Here is a 22,391-nt window from a genome sequence, read left to right as displayed (position 1 = left end):
TGTGTCTACTAACCGCGCAGTGCGTAAACGTAACTGGTCCTGTCAAGTTCATGTAGGGCGGTGTCGCTATGGAGTTCACGAACGATGAATACGTCGACATGTTTTTGGTGCAGGGTGCATCCTCTATCCAAACTGCTGCTGCTCGTGCGTATCTACATATATAATCCGCTAGCCACTCAGCGGTATGTGGCGGAGGGCACAATTCGCGCCAAAGTCATATTTCCCCCCATCTGTTCCACTCGCGGATCGCACGAGGGAAAAACGACTGTCTGAACGCCTCAGTACGAGCTCTAATTTCCGCGCGATTTGAAAGTGGGTGGTTATAATATATGCTCTACATCCTCGGCGAAGATCGGATTTCGGAATTTAGTGAGTCGCCCCATCCGTTTAGCGCGTCGTCTATTTGCAAGTGTATCCCAACCTTCAAACTTTCTATGAGATTTGTAAGGCTCTCGCGATGGCTAAATGTACCAGTCACGAAACTTGCTGCTCTTCTTTGGACCTTCTCAGTCTCTTGAATCAGACCCAACTGATAAGGGTTCCGTACATACGAACAATACTCTAAGACTGGACGAACTAACGTATTGTAAGCAATTTCCTTTGCTGAAGGACTGCATCGCTTCAGGATTCTACCAATAAAGCGCAATCTAGAGTTCGCCCTGCCCGTTACTTATGTAATCTGGTCATTCCATTTGAGATCATTTCGAATACTCACACCTAAATACTTGATGGATATTACCTCTTCCAAAGATTGGTCATTTATTTTCTACTCGTACATTAATGGGGATTTTCACCTTGTTATACGCAGTAGGGTACACTTACTAATATTGAGAGATAACTGCCAGTCACTACACACCGCATTTTATTTTCTGCAAATCCTCTTTGATTTGTTCACAACTTTCGTGTGATACTACTTTCCTGTAGACTACAGCATCATCGGCAAACAGTCTAATGCCGCTGTCAATACCATCAACCACACCGTTTATATAAATCGTAAAAAGCAGAGGACACTATTACGCTGCCCTGGGGCACACCTGAGCTTACGCTTGTTTCTGTTGAAGTCACCCCATTCAGGACGACATATTGCTCTCTGTCTGTTAGAAAACTGTCTATCCAACCGCATATGTTATCGGATAGACCGTAAGCGCGCACTTTTTGGAGCAAGCGACAGTGCGGAACTGAGTCGAACGCCTTTCGAAAGTCGAGAAATATGGCATCAACCTGGGAGCCGGTATCTAGAGCCTGTTGTATATCATGCACAAAGAGGACTAGCTGTGTCTCGCATGTTACACGATACCCTCAAAGACGCCAACCCAGTAAGAATGTTTTTCGTCGTCTGGAGCAACGCCGTCGCCGGTAATTTTCGTCCACAAATAATGGAACAGGTCGCCCAAGGACTAAACATACTCCACAAACAGAGGACTCGATTCTTGAAACCGTTCACTTTTCACCTCGGCGAAGTACCCGTGATATTGCAAGGCAGTTTCAGATATTACAAAGACTGGTTGTTGAAGTGTATCACGATAAAGAACTGCATCCATAACATTGCACGTCAACTCAACACCAACGGCCAGCAGACCCCATTCGACGAGTACAGTTTTGTGAATGGTCTTTGCACCGAGAGGAGGATAACGAACATTTTATGAATAACGTGACATGGGCTTCACTCGTTAAGGTGTTTTCACCCTCCACAACAGCCATTACTATTCAGAATACAACCCACATGTCACATGTGAACGTGGCTTTCAGGTACACTTTGACATTAAACTGTGGACTGGAATCGAGGTAGGAGTGCTTTTGGGCCCTTACCTATTCCAGGGCAAGTTGAATGCGCCCCTGTATAGTATGTTTCTTAGTAAACTGTACCTGGCGCATTACAAAACGTTCCACATGGTGTTCAATGACAGCTATGGTTTCCGCGTGTTTGTGGACCGCCACACTTTGGAATGAATGTGCGTAACTATTTAAGTGAAGCGTCTCCAGGGAAACAGATTGATCGTGGAGGTTCGATGTTCTGTCATTCGCATCCCCCTGACCTTAATGCATTAGACTTTTATTTGTGCGGACACTTAAAGAAATAAGTTTATAGTACGCCACTCATGGGTGAACACGACCTAACAGCTTAGGTGGATACCGCTTCGGCTTTGGTGGATGCAGGAGAGCTGCGTAAGTTCCAGTAAGGTATCATCCACCGAGTGGCGAAGTGTTTGCAGATGCAACGAGTTCGCTTCAAACGTCTTACCTAAATAAATCGTTGCTCGTATGTGTACATACCGCCTGTGTGAAGATAAGCCTGGACGTCAAACATAGAGAACGGAATTACTGTGCGCACCATCATGCGCGATCTAATGTGGTGTACCTATTGTACCTCACTGGATACAGACGGTGTTACTGTATTTACTATTATTTTCGGTTGGCTTTATTTGTGTTATGGACGAAAAGAGTGGTAATTTATAACTGTAAGAAGTTCGTGTTGCGTCTTAATGCTGAAATAAAGTTAACAGTAATAGAAGAAACTAAACTGAAGTTCGCCCGAACAGGCTATGAAGGCTCAACGGTACCGACCGGCGCCGTGTCACCCTCAGTCCACAAGAGTCAATGGGGCATGTGGCCAGCACACCGCTCTCCCGGCCGTATTTCACTTTACGAGACCGGAGCCACTACTGCCCAATCAAGTTGCTCCTCAGTTTGCCTCAAAAGGGCTGAGTGCACCACGCTTACCAAAAGCGCTCGACAGACCGTATGGTCACCCATCCAAGAGCTAGCCCAGCCCGACAGCGCTTAACTTCGGAGATCGGACGGGAACCGGTGTTACAACTGCGGAAAGGCCGTTGGCTCGTGATAGAAATAAATACAGAAGATACTGCATTGTGGAAGTGTAAAATGGATACAGTTTGATGTATTAACTGACAAAAAAAGTTTGGCACGAACGCGACTCGAACATCTGCGAGTCTTTGTATCGTTCCTACGGCATTGCCTCTTCCCACTGAGTTAACGGCACAGGTCTGGCACAGTGCCGAGTTCATGCTACCTGTTGTTGGCCATGCTGCACTCGGTTACAGCGTTGACAGAGCCTCGTTTTTGAAATCGCATTTCATGCTCGTTTATGTTGACATTTTTGGAGAAGTAAATACTCTTTTGTAGGATTCCGCAGACAGCGATCTCCTGAAATACAGTTCGCTCTGTTCCGCCACGAAATCCGTAGGGCCGTAGACGAAGGCACCAGTGTAGATACTGTGTTCTGTAACTTTCGGAAGGTTTTGATACAGTTCACCAATTTCGCCTGTTGTTGTTCTGGTCTTCAGTCCTGAGACTGGTTTGATGCAGCTCTCCTTGCTGCTCTATCCTGTGCAAGCTTCTTCATCTCCCAGTACTTACTGCAACCTACATCCTTCTGAATCTGCTTAGCGTATTCATCTCTTGGTCTCCCTCTACGAGTTTTACCCTCCATGCTGCCCTCCAATGCTAAATTTGTAATCCCTCGATGCCTCAGAACATGTCCTATCAACAGGTCTCTTCTTCTTGTCAAGTTTTGCCACAAACTCCTCTTCTCCCCAATTCTATTCAATACCTCCTTATTAATTATGTGATCTACCATCTAACTTTCAGCATTCTTCTGTAACACCACATTTCGAAAGCTTCTATTCTCTTCTTCTCCAAACTATTTATCGTCCATGTTTCACTTCCATACATGGCTACACTCCATACAAATACTTTCAGAAACAACTTCCTGACACTTAAATCTATACTCGATGTTAACAAATTTCTCTTCTTCATAAACGCTTTCCTTGCCATTGCCAGTCTACATTTTATATCCTCTCTACTTTTGCTTAGTGAACGAAATAAAGACAAGCTTTGTGATTGTATTCAGAACTTCCTAAAGTGGAACTGATTACAAAGTTCTGATTGTGATGTCATGATCAAAGCACCATGAAAGTTACCTGCAATAATGCTCCTGCACACAATCAACAAAGTTTAGAGACTCATTTTATTCCTGGCGTCAGCACAGTAATTAGGGTGGCAGCTTGCACGTACAACTGTTCATAACAAATGTGCCTTCGATCAGTAAGTTGTAAGCAGGCAGTGTTAAGTAACGGACGTGCGACCGTAGTGTATCAATGTAGTAGTACCAAAAATCGCAGTGGAGCAACATCTCTAACTCAAATGTTCAAGATATTCTCCAGAACATTTTGAAGGAAAGAAAAGTGTGTACAAATTTTGTCGTGATGATAATAGAAATTTTCATGGATGACATAGAAGGGTAAATGTATCAATGTGAGGTAAAGGACCCTGGTCCGGAAACGACCCTGTCCAAAGTTATAAGCGAAAATCGTTCTGATACCCCTGACTGAGGAATACACGTACCCATACTGATGTTGCTAAAATCCCACTTGTTATCGTGAACGGATGTGGTTCCAACGTGATGGAGTCCCATATGACTTTAGACTGAGGGTTCGTGAACACCTGGATCAGACATTCCCTTAAAAGTGGATAAGAAGAGGATGTCCTCTTTTGTGGCCAGCACGTACGCCTGATCTAACCACTCTTGATGTCTTCTTTGGAGGCCGTGTGAGAAGTCTTGTGTACGAGACATCTGTCGAGACTGAAGAACTCTTGGCAAGAATTTTCAGTGCCTGTAACACTGTGCAAACGTCATCGGGGATATTGGAACGGATATGACATAACTTTATGTGACAATACCAAGCCTGCACTGACTCTGAGGGACGCCATTTTGAACAATTGTTGTAAATGTAGCACCTTGTGAAATGAAATTCAACAACTGTAACGTAGACACGTAGGATTTTCAGTCCCTCTGACAGCAAGTTACGTGCGCCATTACTAGCCCATCAACAGGGAAGTTACCGTAGGGTATTGGGGAGTATTCATCGGGAATTCTGCATGTCATGATCAGGGTTCGGAGGTTGTGGCCCTTAGTTGCGCAAGGATAAGGAGGAACTTGAACAGACTTCCGCTTATACGTTCTCACTCGGTCGTTCCCCAACTATGGGCCTTACCACAAACTGATGCACTGATACATTCTCCATCATCCCTGAAGTTTTGTAGTATCATCACGAAATTGCCCTGTATAGGAAAGTAGCAGCGCCATAAAAATTGTAGCGAGATGCAGAGAGACCTGAAGAGGGTCGACAGCTTCGTATAGAGACTGACAGTTGTCTCTCAACGTCAACTTTACTTAATATATAATTTATAGCAAGCGTACCAAAATGCTTATTACGGTATACCCTGAAGCGCCAAAGAAATTGGTATAGACATATGTATTCAAATACATATATATGTAAACAGGCACAATACGGCGCTGCGGACGGCAACGCCTATAAAACACAAGTGCCTGGCGCAGTTGCTAGATCGGTTACTGCTGCTAGAAAGGCAAGGTATCAAGATTTAAGTGCGTTTGAATGTGGTGTTATAGTCGGCGAACGGGCGATGGGACACAGCATCTCCGAGATAACGATGAAGTGGGGATTATTCCCATACGACCATTTCACGAGTGTACCGTGAATATCAGGAATCCTGTAAAACATCAAATCTCCGATATCGCTGCGGCCGCAAAAAGATCCCGCAAGAACAGGACCAACGACGACCGAAGAGAGCCGTTCAACGTGACAGAAGTAGAAACCTTCAGCATATTGCTTGCAGATATCAATGCTGGGCCATCAACAAGTGTCAGCGTGTGAACCATTCAATGAAACATCATCGATATGGGCTTTTGGAGTTGACGGCCCACTCGTGTACCATTGATGACTGCACGACACAAAGCTTTACGCCTCGCCTGGGCCCGTCAACACCGACATTGGACTGTTGATGAGTGGAAACGTGTTGCATGGTCGGACGAGTCTCGTTTCAAGTTGTATCGAGCTGATGGATATGTACAGGTCTGGAGACAACCTCATGAATCCATGGACCCTGAATGTCAGCAGGGGACTGATCAAACTGGTGGAGGCTGTGTTATTGTGTGGGGCGTATGCAGTTGGAGTGATATGGGATCCTTGATACGTCTAGATATGACTGTGACAGGTGACACGTACGTAAGCATCATGTCTGATCATCTGCATCCATTCATGTCGATTGTGCATTCCGACGGACTTGGACAATTCCAGCAGGGCAATGCGACACCCCACACGTTCAGAACTGCTACAGAGTGGCACAAGGAACACTCCTCTGAGTTTAAATACTCCTGAAACTTCCTGGCAGATCAAAACTGTGTGCCGGACCGAGACTCGAACTCGGGACCTTTGCCTTTCGTGGGCAAGTGCTCTACCAACTGAGCTACCCCAGCACGACTCACGCCCCGTCCTCACAGTTTTACTTCTGCCAGTACAGGACGGGGCGTGAGTCGTGCTTAGGTAGCTCAGTTGGTAGAGCACTTGCCCACGAAAGGCAAAGGTCCCGAGTTCGAGTCTCGGTCTGGCACACAGTTTTAATCTGCTACGAAGTTTCATATCAGCGCACACGCCGCTGCTGAGTGAAAATCTCATTCTTTAAACACTGCTGCTGGCCACCAAACTCCTTTGACATGAACATTATTGAGCGTATCTGGAATGCCTATGCCTGCTTCCTCGGAAATCATTTGAGTGAAGCTTCTTGCTTCAAATGATCGTTCCTGTCATATCCGTGAATATTGACCACTCCTCCAGGGAAAACCCACAGAGACAGCCGGCCGCTGTGGCCGAGAGGTTCTAGGGGCTTCAGTCAGGAACTGCGCTGCTGCTGCGGTCGCAGGTTCGAATCCTGCCTCGGGCATGGAAGTGTGTGATGTTCTTAGGTTAATTAGGTTTAAGTAGTTCTAAGTCTAGGGTACTGATGACTTCAGATGTTAAATCCTGTAGTGCTTAGAGCCATTTGAACCATTTATTGAACCACAGAGACATGCATTTTTCCCTAACTCAACACGCGAATTAAATGCCACAGAAAATCCCTAATATTGGTGTGATGTGCCCTCAACCATGTACCGTACAGAATAACCATGTACATTACAGAATATATGTGTGGAAGGAGACAAGTAAAAATATGGAAAACCTAATGTAGACAAATGTCATCCCCTTTCCTATCTAATATAAGACAGGGAGACACAAGTAACAAGACAACAGACGGTAACCAGCAGTAACCTACTAAAACCATAATTATTTCTCTGTCACTTGCAGCCTGAACCACATCGCAGACTTACCTAAGAGCCGCCTCTACTTTTACCGTTCAGTCAATACCGGCCCACCAGTGGGCAGCGCAATAAGCGAACTCTAGCCGGCCAGGGCGGGGCCACAGAACTGGAAACATTAAATGAGAGATTTGTTATCGCGGCGCAAGTAAGCGAACCTGCCGCATACAGAATACAGATACAGTATCGCGTGCTCGGGCGTGCTAGCAACGTCTCGCCAGAGAGCGTTCGCTTCCCGATGAGGTTCCGGCAAAACTGACGGAGCAATGGTGGGTCCTGTGTCAGAAGGACCTTAGAGATCTGGCAACTTGTTTCGTGTGAGTGAGATTATTTTTTAACGAATAGAAATTCTGCGCGTGTTCTGTGAACTACGAGGACTGTAAATGAAGTAGTAGTAATAATGACAGAACACAATATTCAAACCGAGCGAGGTGGCGCAGTGGTTAGACACTGGACTCGCATTCGGAAGAACGACGGTTCAATCCCGCGTCCGGCCATCCTGATTTAGGTTTTCCGTGATTTCCCTAAATGGCAGGCAAATGCCGGGATGGTTCCTCTGAAAGGGCACGGCCGACTTCCTTCCCCATCCTTCCCTAATCCGATGAGACCGATGACCACGCTGTCTGGGCTCCTTCCCCAAACCAACCAACCACAATATTCAATGAAGTAACAAGTTACATTGCTTCGATGTAGTCTCACGTAAAGTTCATTACCTTTTACCAAATGACGAGAAGTCGCTAACAATGCTGTTGATGACACCACTGGAATGCCCTACTGTGCAGAGTACAGGTGGCACTTCACCGGCCGCTGTGGCCGAGCGGTTCTAGGTGCTTCAGTCCGGAACCGCGCTCCTGCTACGGTCGCAGGTTCGAATCCTGCCTCGGGCATGGATGTGTGTGATGTCCTTAGGTTGGTTAGGTTTAAGTAGTTCTAAGTCTATGGGACTGATGACCTCAGATGTTAAGTCCCGTAGTGCTCAGAGCCATTTGAACCATTTTTGAAAAGGTGGCACTTCAGGAAGTCGGCAGTAAGGCGGGTGTTCCAAGACCTCCCAATTGCAACGTTGCAGTAAGAGCTTGACGCTGTTTGCGGCAACACGATAGAGCGATCGTCTCTCAATAAACGTGGGACATTTGCGCCATATAACTGGGCGGAGATGTCGCTCCAGAAATCGGCAATAATAGTCACTGTTAACGGTTTGTCCCTCAGATAGAGCACGCGTAAGAGTAACACCCTAGTACTGGTATGCCACAATCGGCATAAGCTTCACATTATTCTGTGGACGCGGCGAACCTAGGTGACTTTATTCGATTTACGCTTTAATTCAGGCGCTCAGGCTTGTGCCCACTTCTCGTCAATGGCTACAATGTGGGAATGCATCTCCTTCGACGCGGTATTTATCCAGATGGATACCAGCCAGTGCATACCAGTGACATTTCTGTAGGTCGTTGAGTCGATGTGGAACCCAACGGATCGTAATTTTCCTCACGTTAAGACGTTTCGTCAGTATGTGCCACACCGTTTGTTGACTGAGACCAACCTCTACGGTTAGTTCCCGGACCGTTCATCGATGGTTTACGGAAACGAGATCACTCTCAATATCAATCCGATCTTGAGAGGAGGTCCGACATTTTCGGTGCCAATCCGCAGTCTCATTCCGCCTGCATGAAATGCCTTGACCCATCATGCAGCCATCCTCGACAGTAATGAGTCCTCACCACAGGCTTCAAATAACCCTCGATAATATACTGATGCATTTTCGTACGGGTGCCCTCGATTTTAATCCACGAACCTTGATCGTCTTTTGAAAACGTGCTCCAGAGTGGTAAAATCGACACTCCTTATTTAAGCGCCAAACAGCAAAATTCCTTACAATTGAATGCCCCTCAACACACACACCACATTTACAACAGCGCCACCTGACCGCTTCCATATCCTGTTTGCAAATGCCCGATCTCCTTGAGTGTCTTGACTACGTTGCCACTACTTTATTTGTATCCCTCGTAGAAAACACTTGTTGCTTGCCAAATACACAGCAACTCTGGGGCAACGTTGTCTTGTCCTGTATGATAAGGACTATATGATATTCTCTTTTGCTTTGACCCTCTGGGCATGACCTACACAATGACGTTTCTGTTTGTTTGAATTTGAGCTTTTTCTGTCGTATAGAATATTCAAATCACTGACGGGAATGCATCCGGGTAACGTCTTCAACAACTGCCGATCTTTCAACAGGTGTACACATCGTCATTTTCGGGGCACAAATGAAAAGATCTCTCGTTTCATTGAAAACTATGAGGCGTCCACCTGTCGAAATATCGGCGATTGACGAACACGTTATCCAGGTGTATTCCAATAAGTTATTTCAACATTCATCTTGTTCTACGGAATTACAAAAATAACAGTGAAATCAGACATAATAATCGACTTACTACCAGTGACGCAATGATGAAAATTGGATCGATTCTACATTACTAGTATCAGATTTTCGTCCGCCACAAGAATAATTCTTACATAATTAAAATTCAAGACAGCAAAGTTTGAAGTTAAAAAAATCCCATACTCTCTTACAATATAGTACTGATGTACTTTATATGAGGATTCCACTAGTAGAAATTTTAAAGCAGTTTTTATCAAGAAAAGTCACTAGGTATTTGTGTAAATTGCAGATGTTGAGTTAATTGCTTCCCAACTCACTGTATACTGCATTACTTTTGAGTATTCTGGACGCAGAGATGATAAATCATTGTGCTAATTCACACGTTCGAAGAGGTTGCAGTTTCCGAGTTACATAACGCCTTGTTGGTATTATTCTTTTTACCAAAGATACCAGACGATATCTCTGTCTTATGTTTCAGTTGAAAAATCATTTCTAAAGTAAGATATGAAATTAATTCTACTTCCAGTTTTGTTCTAATTAATTTGTTTATGGAGTCAGCAAATTTTAATACTGCCCAACAACATTTTTACAACATTTGTGGGGCTCATGTAGCCATATTACAGCCGCAGAACTTTCTATTGTTTCTACCAGTTGCCTCCCATTTTAGACTGTTTTTGTTATAGTTCTCATCTTTCTTTTGTCTACCAGGATCTCGTTTTCTGTTTGGCTTTGTATTTCTTTATCACAACTGCCGGTCTTCAGGATCAGTTCTTTGCTGATATTTAGTCCACTTTATCTTATTTTCTCCCAAATTTTCCTTTTACGCTGCAAACGCTTATTTCATTTCTGATATCAACTTTTCTTTAACCTGTCTGTTCTTTTACATCCCTTGCAACTTCTTAAAACCGTCTTCTCCGTATTCTGGCTCCCTTGATTCACTTTCATATAATTGTGCTGATAATGAAATAGTTTTATAAAACTATAATCGCGTATGTTTACATGTTTTATATTTTAGCCCTCTGCTAATTCTTTCAGGAATATTATTAAACGCCGGCAGGGGTGGCCGTGCGGTTCTAGGCGCTACAGTCTGGAACCGCAGGACCGCTACGGTCGCAGGTTCGAATCCTGCCTCGGGTATGGATGTGTGTGGTGTTTTTAGGTTAGTTAGGTTTAAGTAGTTCTAAGTTCTAGGGGACTGATGACCTCAGAAGTTAAGTCCCATCGTGCTCAGAGCCATTTTTTTAAATTATTGAACTTGTTTACTTTATTTTATATGTCGTTACCAAATCTTACGCTACGTCACAGCAAAGATACTCTAACAGGAAAAAATTTCAACATCAAAAAATAATGTAGAGTAATGAATGTTCGGGAGTTCATTCGTCTAGATAACATATGTAAATGATTAACATTGCAAGATCACAGGATAATGTAGGAGAGAGATAAACCATTGCCAATGTGAAATGCTGATACAGTAATTATCGACGTAACAGCCAGAAATTTGAATGTAAGCATGCAAACGTGCGTGCATTGTGGTGTAGAGGTGCCGGACGTCAGTTTGTGGGACGGTGTTCGAAGCCTGTTGCACTTGGGCGGTCAATACAAGGACGATTAATGCTGGAGTTGTCATCCGATGATGTCCCATATGTGTTCTATTAGAGACAGATCTGGTGGTCGAGCAGGCCTAGGCAACGCGTCGGCGCTCTGTAGAGCGTATTGGGTAGAGCGGTATGCAGCCGAGCGTTATCCTGTTGGAAAAAAAACCCTGAAATGCTGTTCATTAACTGCAGCCCAACAGCTTTAATTATCAGACTGATGTACAAATTTGCAGAGCGGTATGCAGCGGTATGGTGCGTGGGATAACCACGAGAATTCTCCTGCTGTCATACCAAATGGCAACCCACACCGAAACTCCAGTGTGTGTAGCACACAGACAGGTTGGTTGGTTCAAATGGCTCTGAGCACTATGGGACTTAACATCTGAGGTCATCAGTCCCCTAGAACTTAGAACGACTTAAACCTAACTAACCTAAGGACATGACACACATCCATGCCCGAGGCAGGATTCGAACCTGCGACTGTAGCGATCGCGCGGTTCCAGACTGAAGCGCCTAGAACCGCTAGGCCACACAGGCCGGCACAGACAGGTTGGTTGCAGGTGCTCAAGTGTTGTCCCTGTAACCAACACACGGCCATCACTGCCACCTAGGCAGAACCAACTTTCATTAGAAAAGACAACAGACTTCCACCCTTCCTTCCAATGAGCTCTCCCTTGCGTCACTGAAGTCGCAAACAGCGGTGCTTTGGGGTCAATGGAATGCATACTATAGGGCATCTGGCTTGGAGCTGCCTTTGAAGTAACCGATTCGTAACAGTTCGTTTTGCCATTGTGGTGCCAACTGCTGACCAAATTGCTGCTGCAGGTGCAGGATGATGCGCTAGAGCCATACGCCGAACACGATGCTCTTCCCTCTCGGTATGTCACGTGGCCTTTCAGAACCCGTTGTTCTTGTGACCTTACATTCTCGTGACCACCACTGTAAGCAGTCATGTACAGTGGCTGCATTTCTGCCAAGTCTATCTGCAATGTCGCAGAAGGAACATTCACCTTCTCATAGCCCTATTACACAACCTCGTTCAGTGATGTGCTGATAAAGGCGTCTTTGTCGCCTTAAATGGATTCTTGACTAATATCAACTCATTACATCCAATCTCAAAGGTAACTAACGCTCGCGACCGTTACAGCATATACATAAAGCAAACCTGATTTGCGTCCTCATAGCGGCGCCACTAGGGTCGCTCTTGTGCGACTGGCGGCAACATTAGTTTGTGTCACGCAATTGCGTTTTGTTTTTGCGATCCTTTCCGTCAGTACATTTTATTTTCTGTTAGCAAATTTTACTTCGAATTGGATGTTGTTTTCCAAAAGCAAATGGTTTTGTTTTCTGCGCTAAATTTTCAGGTAACATTCTTGAGACAATTTATTTAATTCATAAACAGATTCTTTCATTTTCTTTCCTTGAAATAAGCGTATGGCCGTCAGCGAATCTAGCAATAGTCGTAGTAATAGCGATAGAAGAAGTAGTTCCCATCATCCGTGGATCACATTTACATGCATACTACACATTTAGCGGTAATACAGATTACGAGAAGACGTAATTCATATATACATGCATTTACATACTTACACGCCTAGTTTGACAACGATAGGACAATTGTCAGTTGGCAGTGTACACGTGACGTAGGTATGTTTTTATTATTATTATTACTAAATATCAAATATTACTAAATATCAAATATTAACTGCCGGAGCACTCATAACGAAGTCCCAAGTTTGGGGTCTCTTGTAGGAAGCTGCTGCCATCATAGAATTTAGGAACTCAGCCGAACCCGAAGTAGAGGGCAAGGTGACTTCCGACAGCATGTGGAATTCGTGTCGGAAACATAGACTGGACTCTCCAGCAGGAGGCGTGTTCAAAGCGACAAGCAGAAGCGTAAGATCTAGCGAGGTCCAAGACCAATCTGATGCCAAACTAACGTGGACAAGAGTAGCCGGGGTCAGTGGACTTAAGATTAATAACCCGACGTTTCTATGGACCACCAATTTCAGACACAACAGTAGTAGTGTCATTCAAAGATAACATGGAAATACCCCGAGCATATGGTAGTAGTAGGCGGTGACTTTAACGAGCCTTTTGTCGACAGGGAAAATTACGCATACGTTATCGGCGGTATGGACCGAGAGTGTTGTGAAGTAATACTAGAAACGTTTCCAGAATGAGAATTTCACTCTGCAGCGCAGTGTGCGCTGATATGAAACTTCCTGGCAGATTAAAACTGTGTGCCGGACCGAGATTCGAACTCGGGACCTTTGCCTTTCGCGGGCAAGTGCTCTGCCAACTGAACTACCAAAGCACGACTGACAGCCCGTCCTCACAGCTTTACTTCTGCCAGTACATCGTCTCCTACCTTCCAAACGTAACAGAAGCTCTCCTGTTTGGAAGGTAGGAGACGATGTACTGGCAGAAGTAAAGCTGTGAGGAGGGGGCGTGAGTCGTGCTTGGGTAGCTCAGTTGGTAGAGCACTTGCCCGCGGAAGGCAAAGGTCCCGAGTTTGAATCTCGGTCCGGCACACAGTTTTAATCTGCCAGGAAGTTTCTTACTAAAAACGTTGTCTGACAGCTGCCTCCGACAACTTATCAGACAACTCTCACGCGAACCGCATATTCTACCTTCCTAGTAAGAAACAAGCCTGATCCTCGCGAGAATGTCACCATTGTTAAAGATATAGTCGCCGAAGACTGAAACAAGATCAAGGAAGCTAGGACTTGTACTTGATTAGTCAGACTGAGAGTCATCAGCTTCTTTAAAGAACGAAAGCTTTAGTTCAGATCCGGCAAGCGCAAAACAATTGTGGTTAAATATGAAAGACGCCATGGAAGTAGATCTTTTCTTACCTCATATTTGTCGAGAGTCACTTACACATCGAATATTCCCGTTTGAATGGAAGAGGAGCGTCGAATGGCGTCATAAATATTCGTATTTACAATAGAACAGAGCACGCAGTTGGCCAGTAGGGCCTAACATTCCAACAGTCGTCCTTCTGTCCCCTTAAAGGTAGTCCCAAGTATTTCTCAGCCCTCGCTAAAAATGCACGCAAGAAGTCGGTGAAAATGATTAATATTTTTTGTGTCGTCGTGATTGCCTTGCGTCTTTAAACGCTTCGCATGTGTACCAACGTATGCAATGTCAGTTGATAGTGGTTATAAAAGAAGAATTTAAGTGCAATTTCGATTCACGATTCACATCAAGGATTGGCTTCTCGGCAATTGCAACTGCCCCACTCATTTTTGTCAACAAATATCTGTTAATCTCAAACAATATTAGTACCTTGCAATCTGGAAATTTGACAGTAAAATTTTGGAGATGCCGGGGATCGAACCCGGGGCCTTTCACATGCAAAGCGAACGCTCTACCACTGAGCTACATCCCCGCTTACTATTCGGCTGCGTTACTTTCAATGTGCTTCCACCAAAGCTAGTGCTGCAGTGTTTATTGCGAACACGGTTTAGGATAGTGGAAATATCATAAATATAGCTAAACTACTGAAAATCTAATATTTTAGGCTTTCAATGTAATGTTAAAACGACGATACCCCGAGGATACAACGAAACATTGATCAAAATGGACAGTAAGCGCAGCAACAAACATTCATTTGAAGTAATTCTTGAGCTCGTGAAAGATCAGTAACAGGTTTTTTAAATAAATGTCTACTACCAAAACTACTAATCCAAAGCAGATATCAGGCGAAGCTGTACGAAATGCATTCCTCGTTGCCATCGATAATGTATAGATAAATATGCACACTTTGATCAACATCAACGATGATTCATTTTGCCGATGAGAAATTGAACTGCAGATTTCAGTTAACCCTTCTGTTACCAAGGTAATTTTACACCTTCATGTTACCAGGAGGGTAATATAGTCAATTCATGTTTTGTTCCTCTAGGTCAGGCTGTCACAAGATACCTCAGAATGTCAGTTATTGATATAAACTGGTTGTTTATTAAAGATTTGAAGCAATCATTGGTAGTTTATCGTCCAAACATACATAATTTAGGATCCTAGGTGTTTGGTGAAATTGCTGACACAACAGAAAATCAAAATTTTAAAAAATATCACACAAATTTAGTCTGTTTAGATGACTTCTCATAATATTGAGAACATTTTGCCACAATTCTATGGTTTTGACACACTGGTTTTATGCATATGAATCTACTTTTCCGTTCTATATTTCACAGACATAACGCTCACATTTTTCCTGTCGGTAATTCTGAAGTCTTTTCTTTGGTAATTTCAGCAGATACCCCGAGGATACAACGAAACATTGATCAAAATGGACAGTAAGCGCAGCAACAAACATTCATTTGAAGTAATTCTTGAGCTCGTGAAAGATCAGTAACAGGTTTTTTAAATAAATGTCTACTACCAAAACTTCAATTCCAATAGCGTCAATAGCTCCTACATTTTCTGTATATAGTCCAGTTGGATTTCTCGCTCGTTATACCACGTGTGGTTTTCAGCAACTTTAGGACAAGTTCCGGAAAGAAATGATTTTTCTTTCTTGACGAATCTTTCTGCCAATCTGGATACTTTTGTGACCACAGAATATATGCACTGAGAGCTGCGTGGTCGACATCATTTCCAGAATATTTGGTACGACTAACGATTTGTTGTACGTTCCCAGCTTTATTGTCTATTCATCATACCACCTACATCGACCCTCCTGTAGTCTCATTATTGTGAGATTGTGGTACGTGTCTGTTTTTCCTTTCCTTCTTCAACAAAGTCATCGTGGTGCGGTTGAAAGCAGAATAACACATTGCTCTTTGCATCCAAGGTTCCCAGGTAAACTGCCGGATCCAATCGTCGAAAGTCCACAAGAAGGCGAATAACCGTTTTGCCATCATTTTCATCCCTTGATGATGGCGGAACGTTTATTCACCGTAATACTGTGGACTTTCGACGATATGTGCATGTGATCTGAGGTTTTCTCGGCTTGTATGCAGCTTCCAAGATTCTCGGGTGTACTGGCAGTTCAGCCAATACACCGAAGACTCTTGGAACCTGCAGACACGCCGAGAAAGCCTCAGATCACACACACTTCTTTTTCTTTGGGAAAATGAGACCGTGGTCATCTTTTTTTGTGAATCCAAACAATGAAAATTTTTCCTCTTTCGTCGTACTAGACAAAAACTCTTGAGGCATTTCTGTTGTTTGCTCTAAGAGCTCCAGCTAAGGTTAAGTTGTGATCCAACAATTATTCAGCTAGCTGTATGGAAGTAAGAAAGTTACCTAAAGTGATTGTCCAACCATATCCAACACAACACATCGCCCTTGATTGACTTCTCTCTGACTGTCCTTCATGCCTATATATACTGGTAGATTACATACATATACAGTTTTAGCATCTGTGTACAGCCATATTTTAGTCCATACTTTGCTGGTTTTGATATCATACATACCCAAAATGGGCAGTTGGCATGGAAAGTTGCCAGTCTTTCATCAACATTTAGTCACTCATTAGGGCTGTAATTTTTCATACCTGAATTCACTAAGATAACAAAAGCGTCCCTTATTGCCTGAATATTGTAGTTTGTATCTTCAATTCTGATGCTGCAAATTTTTATGTCGTTCTATCTCAAAAAGTTGACGATTGTTGAAATCCGGTATGACGTAACAGCCATGTAAAATGGATTTTGCAGGGTGGATGGCTCGTCCACATCTTGGTAACACTTGTGATATTTCTATTAGTTTCTCCTGGAGCCCACAATGTGGAGTTAAATGCCAACAACTCTTGATTTGTCATGTTGTGTCATTCTTTAGGTTATTCTGAGTGAGATTCACTGTATATACTAAATACTTCTTGATATTTTTCATTAGTAAGCCCTCATATAATATTTAACATTTTCTAGGAAGAAAGAGGGAAAACGTATCTACAATTGAATTGACAGTTTTACTGCCTTTTATAAACCAGGCTTTTATCGCAAAATACTATGAACTGCCCTTCTTCATTGACAGAAGGGTGTAGAAATCCATGCAAGACCACCTCTAGATTTGAGCATTCCTGAAAGATTTGGATCTTGACCCTCAGGGACATCTTCTGATAAATTTTCTGACCCAGGTGGCTCTGTCATTTGATGCATTTCAATCATTTCTGTAACTTGACAAATTGTACATATAAAGATTTTGGTCACAGAGATCATCTGGACTATCAGTATTTACAATACTTTCACCCTCCTGCGCACTGTAACTCTTGCCCATGTATACACTTAGAAGCAGAAGCTAACAATACCACAGGTGAAAATAACAACAAAGACCGATTATAATTCATTGTTGTCATTGGTTTCTTACCTCATCAAAGAAAAATGAAGTACAGCATAACAACCATATTGATGACAGTACAACTTTGATTGCTTCTCCTTGAAATATCAATGCTACAAATGAAATTATATTACCTACAAATTTTGTAGCAAACACTACCAAGAGGGTAACAAGAACTCTCCACACGATGCATGGAAAACAATTCTAAAATGTAAAACATAAGTATATTGGGATATATTGTCTGAATAACTCTAATCGATAGATAATTAACAAATACACAGACTATTAAACTGCAACCACAAACGAAAGTATAAATGTACAAAAAAATTATAACTGGGATAATTTCATTACCATCATTGGCAGCACAAGGGTTAATGTATAACTATTTATTTTTCATGAAAATGGTTCTTTTTGTCAAATTCTTGAGCTAACATAGCTGAAACGTACCAACATCGAAGAACTTGGAACATTTTCTGACTTAGATGTACTTTGATGTGAATAAGATACATGAAGCCTACTAGTGTATCAGTATCCACAAGTAATTAGAAAACTTTATGTCTTCCCATTAAACTATCTATAGATTTCGCTAATAAAGTTGTCAGACAAAATTCAAAAAATATTAAGAAACTTACTGTCTGATAATGTTCTTTCTAAACATAAACCAGTAAGAAAATAAATAAAGTCTGTAATAGTCAACTAGTCTTTGTAAATCATATTATTCGTGTTTATAGTGAGAGACATATTACAGATCCCCTATTTGAACATAAGTCATTAAAAATGTATTTATGTGAAATTACTTGGTATTATGGAGCACTGATAAGTTAAATATGCTGAGCCTAAATAGACTAAGCCTACTGTGTGTACTGTACTTAGGTATAATGACAAATCAGTAATCTGAATCAGTATACACCTGTAACTTAGTGTTAAATGACACTCACAATATAAAAACAAAACGCAGCACTATAAAGAAGGGTACAGGCTGCCTAAGAAATTACCTAATAACACCAAGATGTAATATATACAGGTGTACATTAACTATTACAATGTGCAGTCATGACAAGACTCAAAACCTTGCAACACAAAAACCTAAACCTAACTTGTAACAGTACTGATACTATAAGTATGAATTATCAGTGAGAAATTTTATGTACAGAAATTGTATGAATGTTTCGACAAATGGGAACTACCTTAATTTGTTATTGTCACATTTTTTATTGTCAATTTCATCCTCTTCTTACACAAATGGTGTCATTACCGGTTTTGACTTATATTCAAGTTGTCATCAGATGAACTGTTTAAACAGAGAGAAAAAAGGGAGAGTAAAATACTTTTTACTTATGAATCAAGAACACGATTTAAGGCTGAAATACATTCAGTTTTTCAGGAGCCTTCATGTACGAAATCATCCCTGTAAAATAACTCTGCCATCAGACATATCAGCGTCTACACCCCAGGTATATCAAAAGGTATGTTACAAGGCGAGTGGATAATAGATACATCCCATGTGAGTACATCTTACTAATAAACTTATGTTTGAGAACTTTTCATTTGCATGCTAGCATGTCTGAAATGTGGAGGAGGACGCAGGCAGTTTGGATCACACAAGTCTAAGTCACAGTTTGGGTTGCTTAAGGGCTCCAATATAGAGAAAACTAATTACATGTCCTGTGAGACTGTATTTAATTCATTAGACAATAAACTAGAGGCTATTGGCATTTTCTGTGTACTGTCAAAAGCCTCTGACTGAGTGAATCACAGAATTCTCTTAAGTAAATTAGGACATTATGGTGTCATCAGCAGTGCTGCGAAATGGTTCAAGTCTTACCCTACCAACAGGAAACAATAGGTTGTTGCCTAGTTTGTGTGATCCAAACTGCCTATGTCATCTGCCACATTTCAGAGATTCTATCTCGCAGATGAAGCACTTTCGAACATAAATTTATCAGCACAATATGTTCACATGATACTCATCTACCAACCACCACTCCTTGTAACATACCTTCTGATACAGCCTGTGTGATATTAGACTACTTTTACGTCATGAGGAAAAGATGAAAAAATAGCCAAATCAATTGCAATAGTACAAGGACTGTTGCTAACTCCTTGACCTAGGTTTTGACGTCGTTAAAAGCGTCTTCTTCTGAAGAATCAAGGATTGATACCTAAAATGGTTAACACTACATAGATGTTAAAATATAGGTAAAAGGCAAAAGTGAGAACAGATCACTGGCTTACAACGAATTTTACACTTACTAGTTACATGACATGTGGGGCTACACTAAATATGTAACCATAAGGCACAAATTAAGATTAAAGCACCTCCATAATGATAAAAGCACAAAATATCATGCTGACTGTTACTTGAAAGTGCTTCTGAAATGCAGCTAGTGAACTGAGGTCGTGCCAGTGTCTTGAGTTAAGCAAAATTTAGGGTGTGAAAGGACAGTACATGTATGCACAGAATAAGTGTGCAAAGTGCAGGAGAGAACAGCATTGAAACAGAAAACTACTAAATTATTAAACATTGTATAGAAAAGAAGGACTTAATACCTGTGTGGTAGTATAAAAGATAAACATACGGCGTTTTATTTGGCTGTCGCCCAAAAAATTTTAATAGGAACTAATAACGCAAATTAAATGTAAAATAACTTGAAGTACATCGTTTGTAAGTGTATAAAGGGGGAGAGGGACTGGGGTAAATGAAATGATGGCAATAGATTGACGATAAGAGGGGGAGCAGTTTAATTAGCTAAAATGTGTAATGTTCCTACTCTTTTATCTTACATCATTTCACTTATTCCCCTTCACCATCTCCCCCTTGTTTTCACCTACAGGTGATGTACTTCAAGTTATTTTATATTTGGCTCAACTCATTAGATTCTACAAAAAAATTTTGGCGATACCCAAATAAAACCCCATATGTTTGTCTCTTATACTACAATATGGGTGCTACGTTCCTCTTTTCTCATACAATATTTTAATAACTTACTCATTTCTAACTATTTCAGTACTGTTCTTTCCCACACTTTTGCACACTCATTCTGAGCATACATCTACTTACCTCTTGCATCCTGAATTTTCCTCAACTCAAGAGACACTGATGCAACATCAGTTCACTAGCTGCATTAGTAAAGCAACTTTCTAATGACAGTCAGTAAGATATTTTGTGGTTTTATTATTATGGATGTGATTTGTTCTTCATTTGTGCCTCATGGCTGCATATCTAATGTGCCACCACACATCATGAACCTTTAATGTGAAAATTCTTTGTAAGCCAGCGATTTGTTTTTACTTTTGCCTAAACCTATATTTTTACATGTATGTTCTGTTAACCATTTTAGGCGTTAGTCATCAAACTTTCTGAAAAAGACTTTCTAAAGATGTTAAATCCTGGGTTAAGAGATTTTCAGTAAACCTTGTACTGTATTTTTTCCCAATGGATGCAGCTGAAGTCCATGACTATTCCTTTATAGAGTGTAAAATAGTAACCCCTACAAGTCACAATAGAAGGTGATTTTATTTAACACAGGACCAGTTTCGGGCTTATGCCCATCTTCAGATGATTTACATTCATGTACATGTTTCCATACTCAGTGTTGGAGGTCACAGTTTAAATGAAAAACAAATAGCTGATGATGACTAAATAGACCCAAGTGAAACATTTTGATGTGGCTAAGCGACATGTGTTGTAAACTATGATAGTAATTGCATACAGGAGGTATATCCATATCATTTCCAAGTTGCATTTATCACGTTTTTTACAAAAATGTTTCATCTTGTACACGTTAACTGTACATTAGTCACCATGCTAATTAGTTGTGCTTCCATATTATGTATCTTATAAAATAGTGGCACTTTAGATGTTAGTCCTTTCATATGCATGTACACTCACAACATCCCGCAAGTTTACATTTGAGAACAGAGGTTATGATCAGAGAGCTAAGGTCCGAGAAGTACAGAGATGCTACACACAGAGACACAGATATTACAAATTTTGAAAATGAAATGGTTACATGATTGTGGAACCACACTACCATTTGTAATGTATAGAATGGTTGCTACCAAATTATATAAGATTAAACAGACATTGTCTTTCTTTTCCCAAAAATTGCTTGTTGTGAGGAGGTTTGAGTTACAGTTTTCGATTTTTAAATATTTCTTTAAGGACGTGTAGAAGTGGCTTGTTTACAAGGTCTACTTGTTCATTGAGAATTAGGTGTGGTAATCTGAAGCTTGGCATGTAAATTTCGAGCTCTTCAAGAAGATTCATTATCTGTCCTTTGCTGAAAGTGTGTAGTATATGCATGTTGTCTTTAACGACTGTGGCTGACGGCCATCAGATGTATTGCAAATGTGGATTTATCAAAGCTATTTAGCCGGAAGTCATTATTTGTTTTTTTATTTAAATAGTGGTATGTGGCACTGAGTATGGAAACACGTGTGTGAATGCAAACTACCTGAAGATGGGTACAAGACCAAAACTGGCCATGTATGAAATAAAATCACCTTCTATTGTGACTGGCAGCAGTTATTATTCTGCGCCATAAACCTTGTACTATTGCAACTGATTTCGGTGTGTTTTTTCACCTTTTTCTCACGAAGACTGAGTTACAGTTGCTGTCTCCAGCTATGTTCGAGATTTTTAAACTATTTTTCTCTCCATATTCAGGGACTGGTGGAACTTTTCAGAAGCACATGCACTTACAAAAGCCCATTGATTACAGAGGTTATGATCAAACAGACATTACAAAATATTGAAAAGGGAAGTGTTACATGATTGTGGAACCACACTGTCATTTATAACACACAGAATGGTTACTAGCAAAGTATTCAAGTTTAAACAGACATCGTATTTTTTTTTCCAAAAACTGCTAGTTGTGAGATGGCTATGAGTTAAATTTTCGATTTTTAAATATTTTCAAACTAATATCGAATCCACGTTCGAAATAGAGGAAAA

General features: G+C 41.6%; 1 protein-coding gene and 1 non-coding gene across 2 annotated transcripts in view; one reads left to right on the top strand and one right to left on the bottom strand.

The window, feature by feature from the left end:
* Nucleotides 1-7,380: 7,380 nt before the first annotated feature.
* Nucleotides 7,381-22,391, top strand: part of LOC126091965 (pancreatic triacylglycerol lipase-like) — a 185,137-nt gene continuing 170,126 nt past the window's right edge. The window contains exon 1 of the mRNA XM_049907316.1: nucleotides 7,381-7,491. The gene's annotated coding sequence lies outside the window, so the exon portion shown is untranslated. The remainder of the gene's footprint in view (nucleotides 7,492-22,391) is intronic.
* Nucleotides 14,472-14,543, bottom strand: Trnaa-ugc (transfer RNA alanine (anticodon UGC)). Its single transcript has one exon. It is a non-coding gene; the product is annotated as a tRNA-Ala (tRNA).

The sequence above is a fragment of the Schistocerca cancellata genome, chromosome 7 (assembly GCF_023864275.1).
Source record: "Schistocerca cancellata isolate TAMUIC-IGC-003103 chromosome 7, iqSchCanc2.1, whole genome shotgun sequence".
In the NCBI taxonomy this organism is placed as follows: Eukaryota; Metazoa; Arthropoda; class Insecta; order Orthoptera; family Acrididae; genus Schistocerca; species Schistocerca cancellata.
The sequence above is the reverse complement of the archived record's forward strand: the minus strand, read 5'-3'. Positions and strand labels throughout refer to the sequence as shown.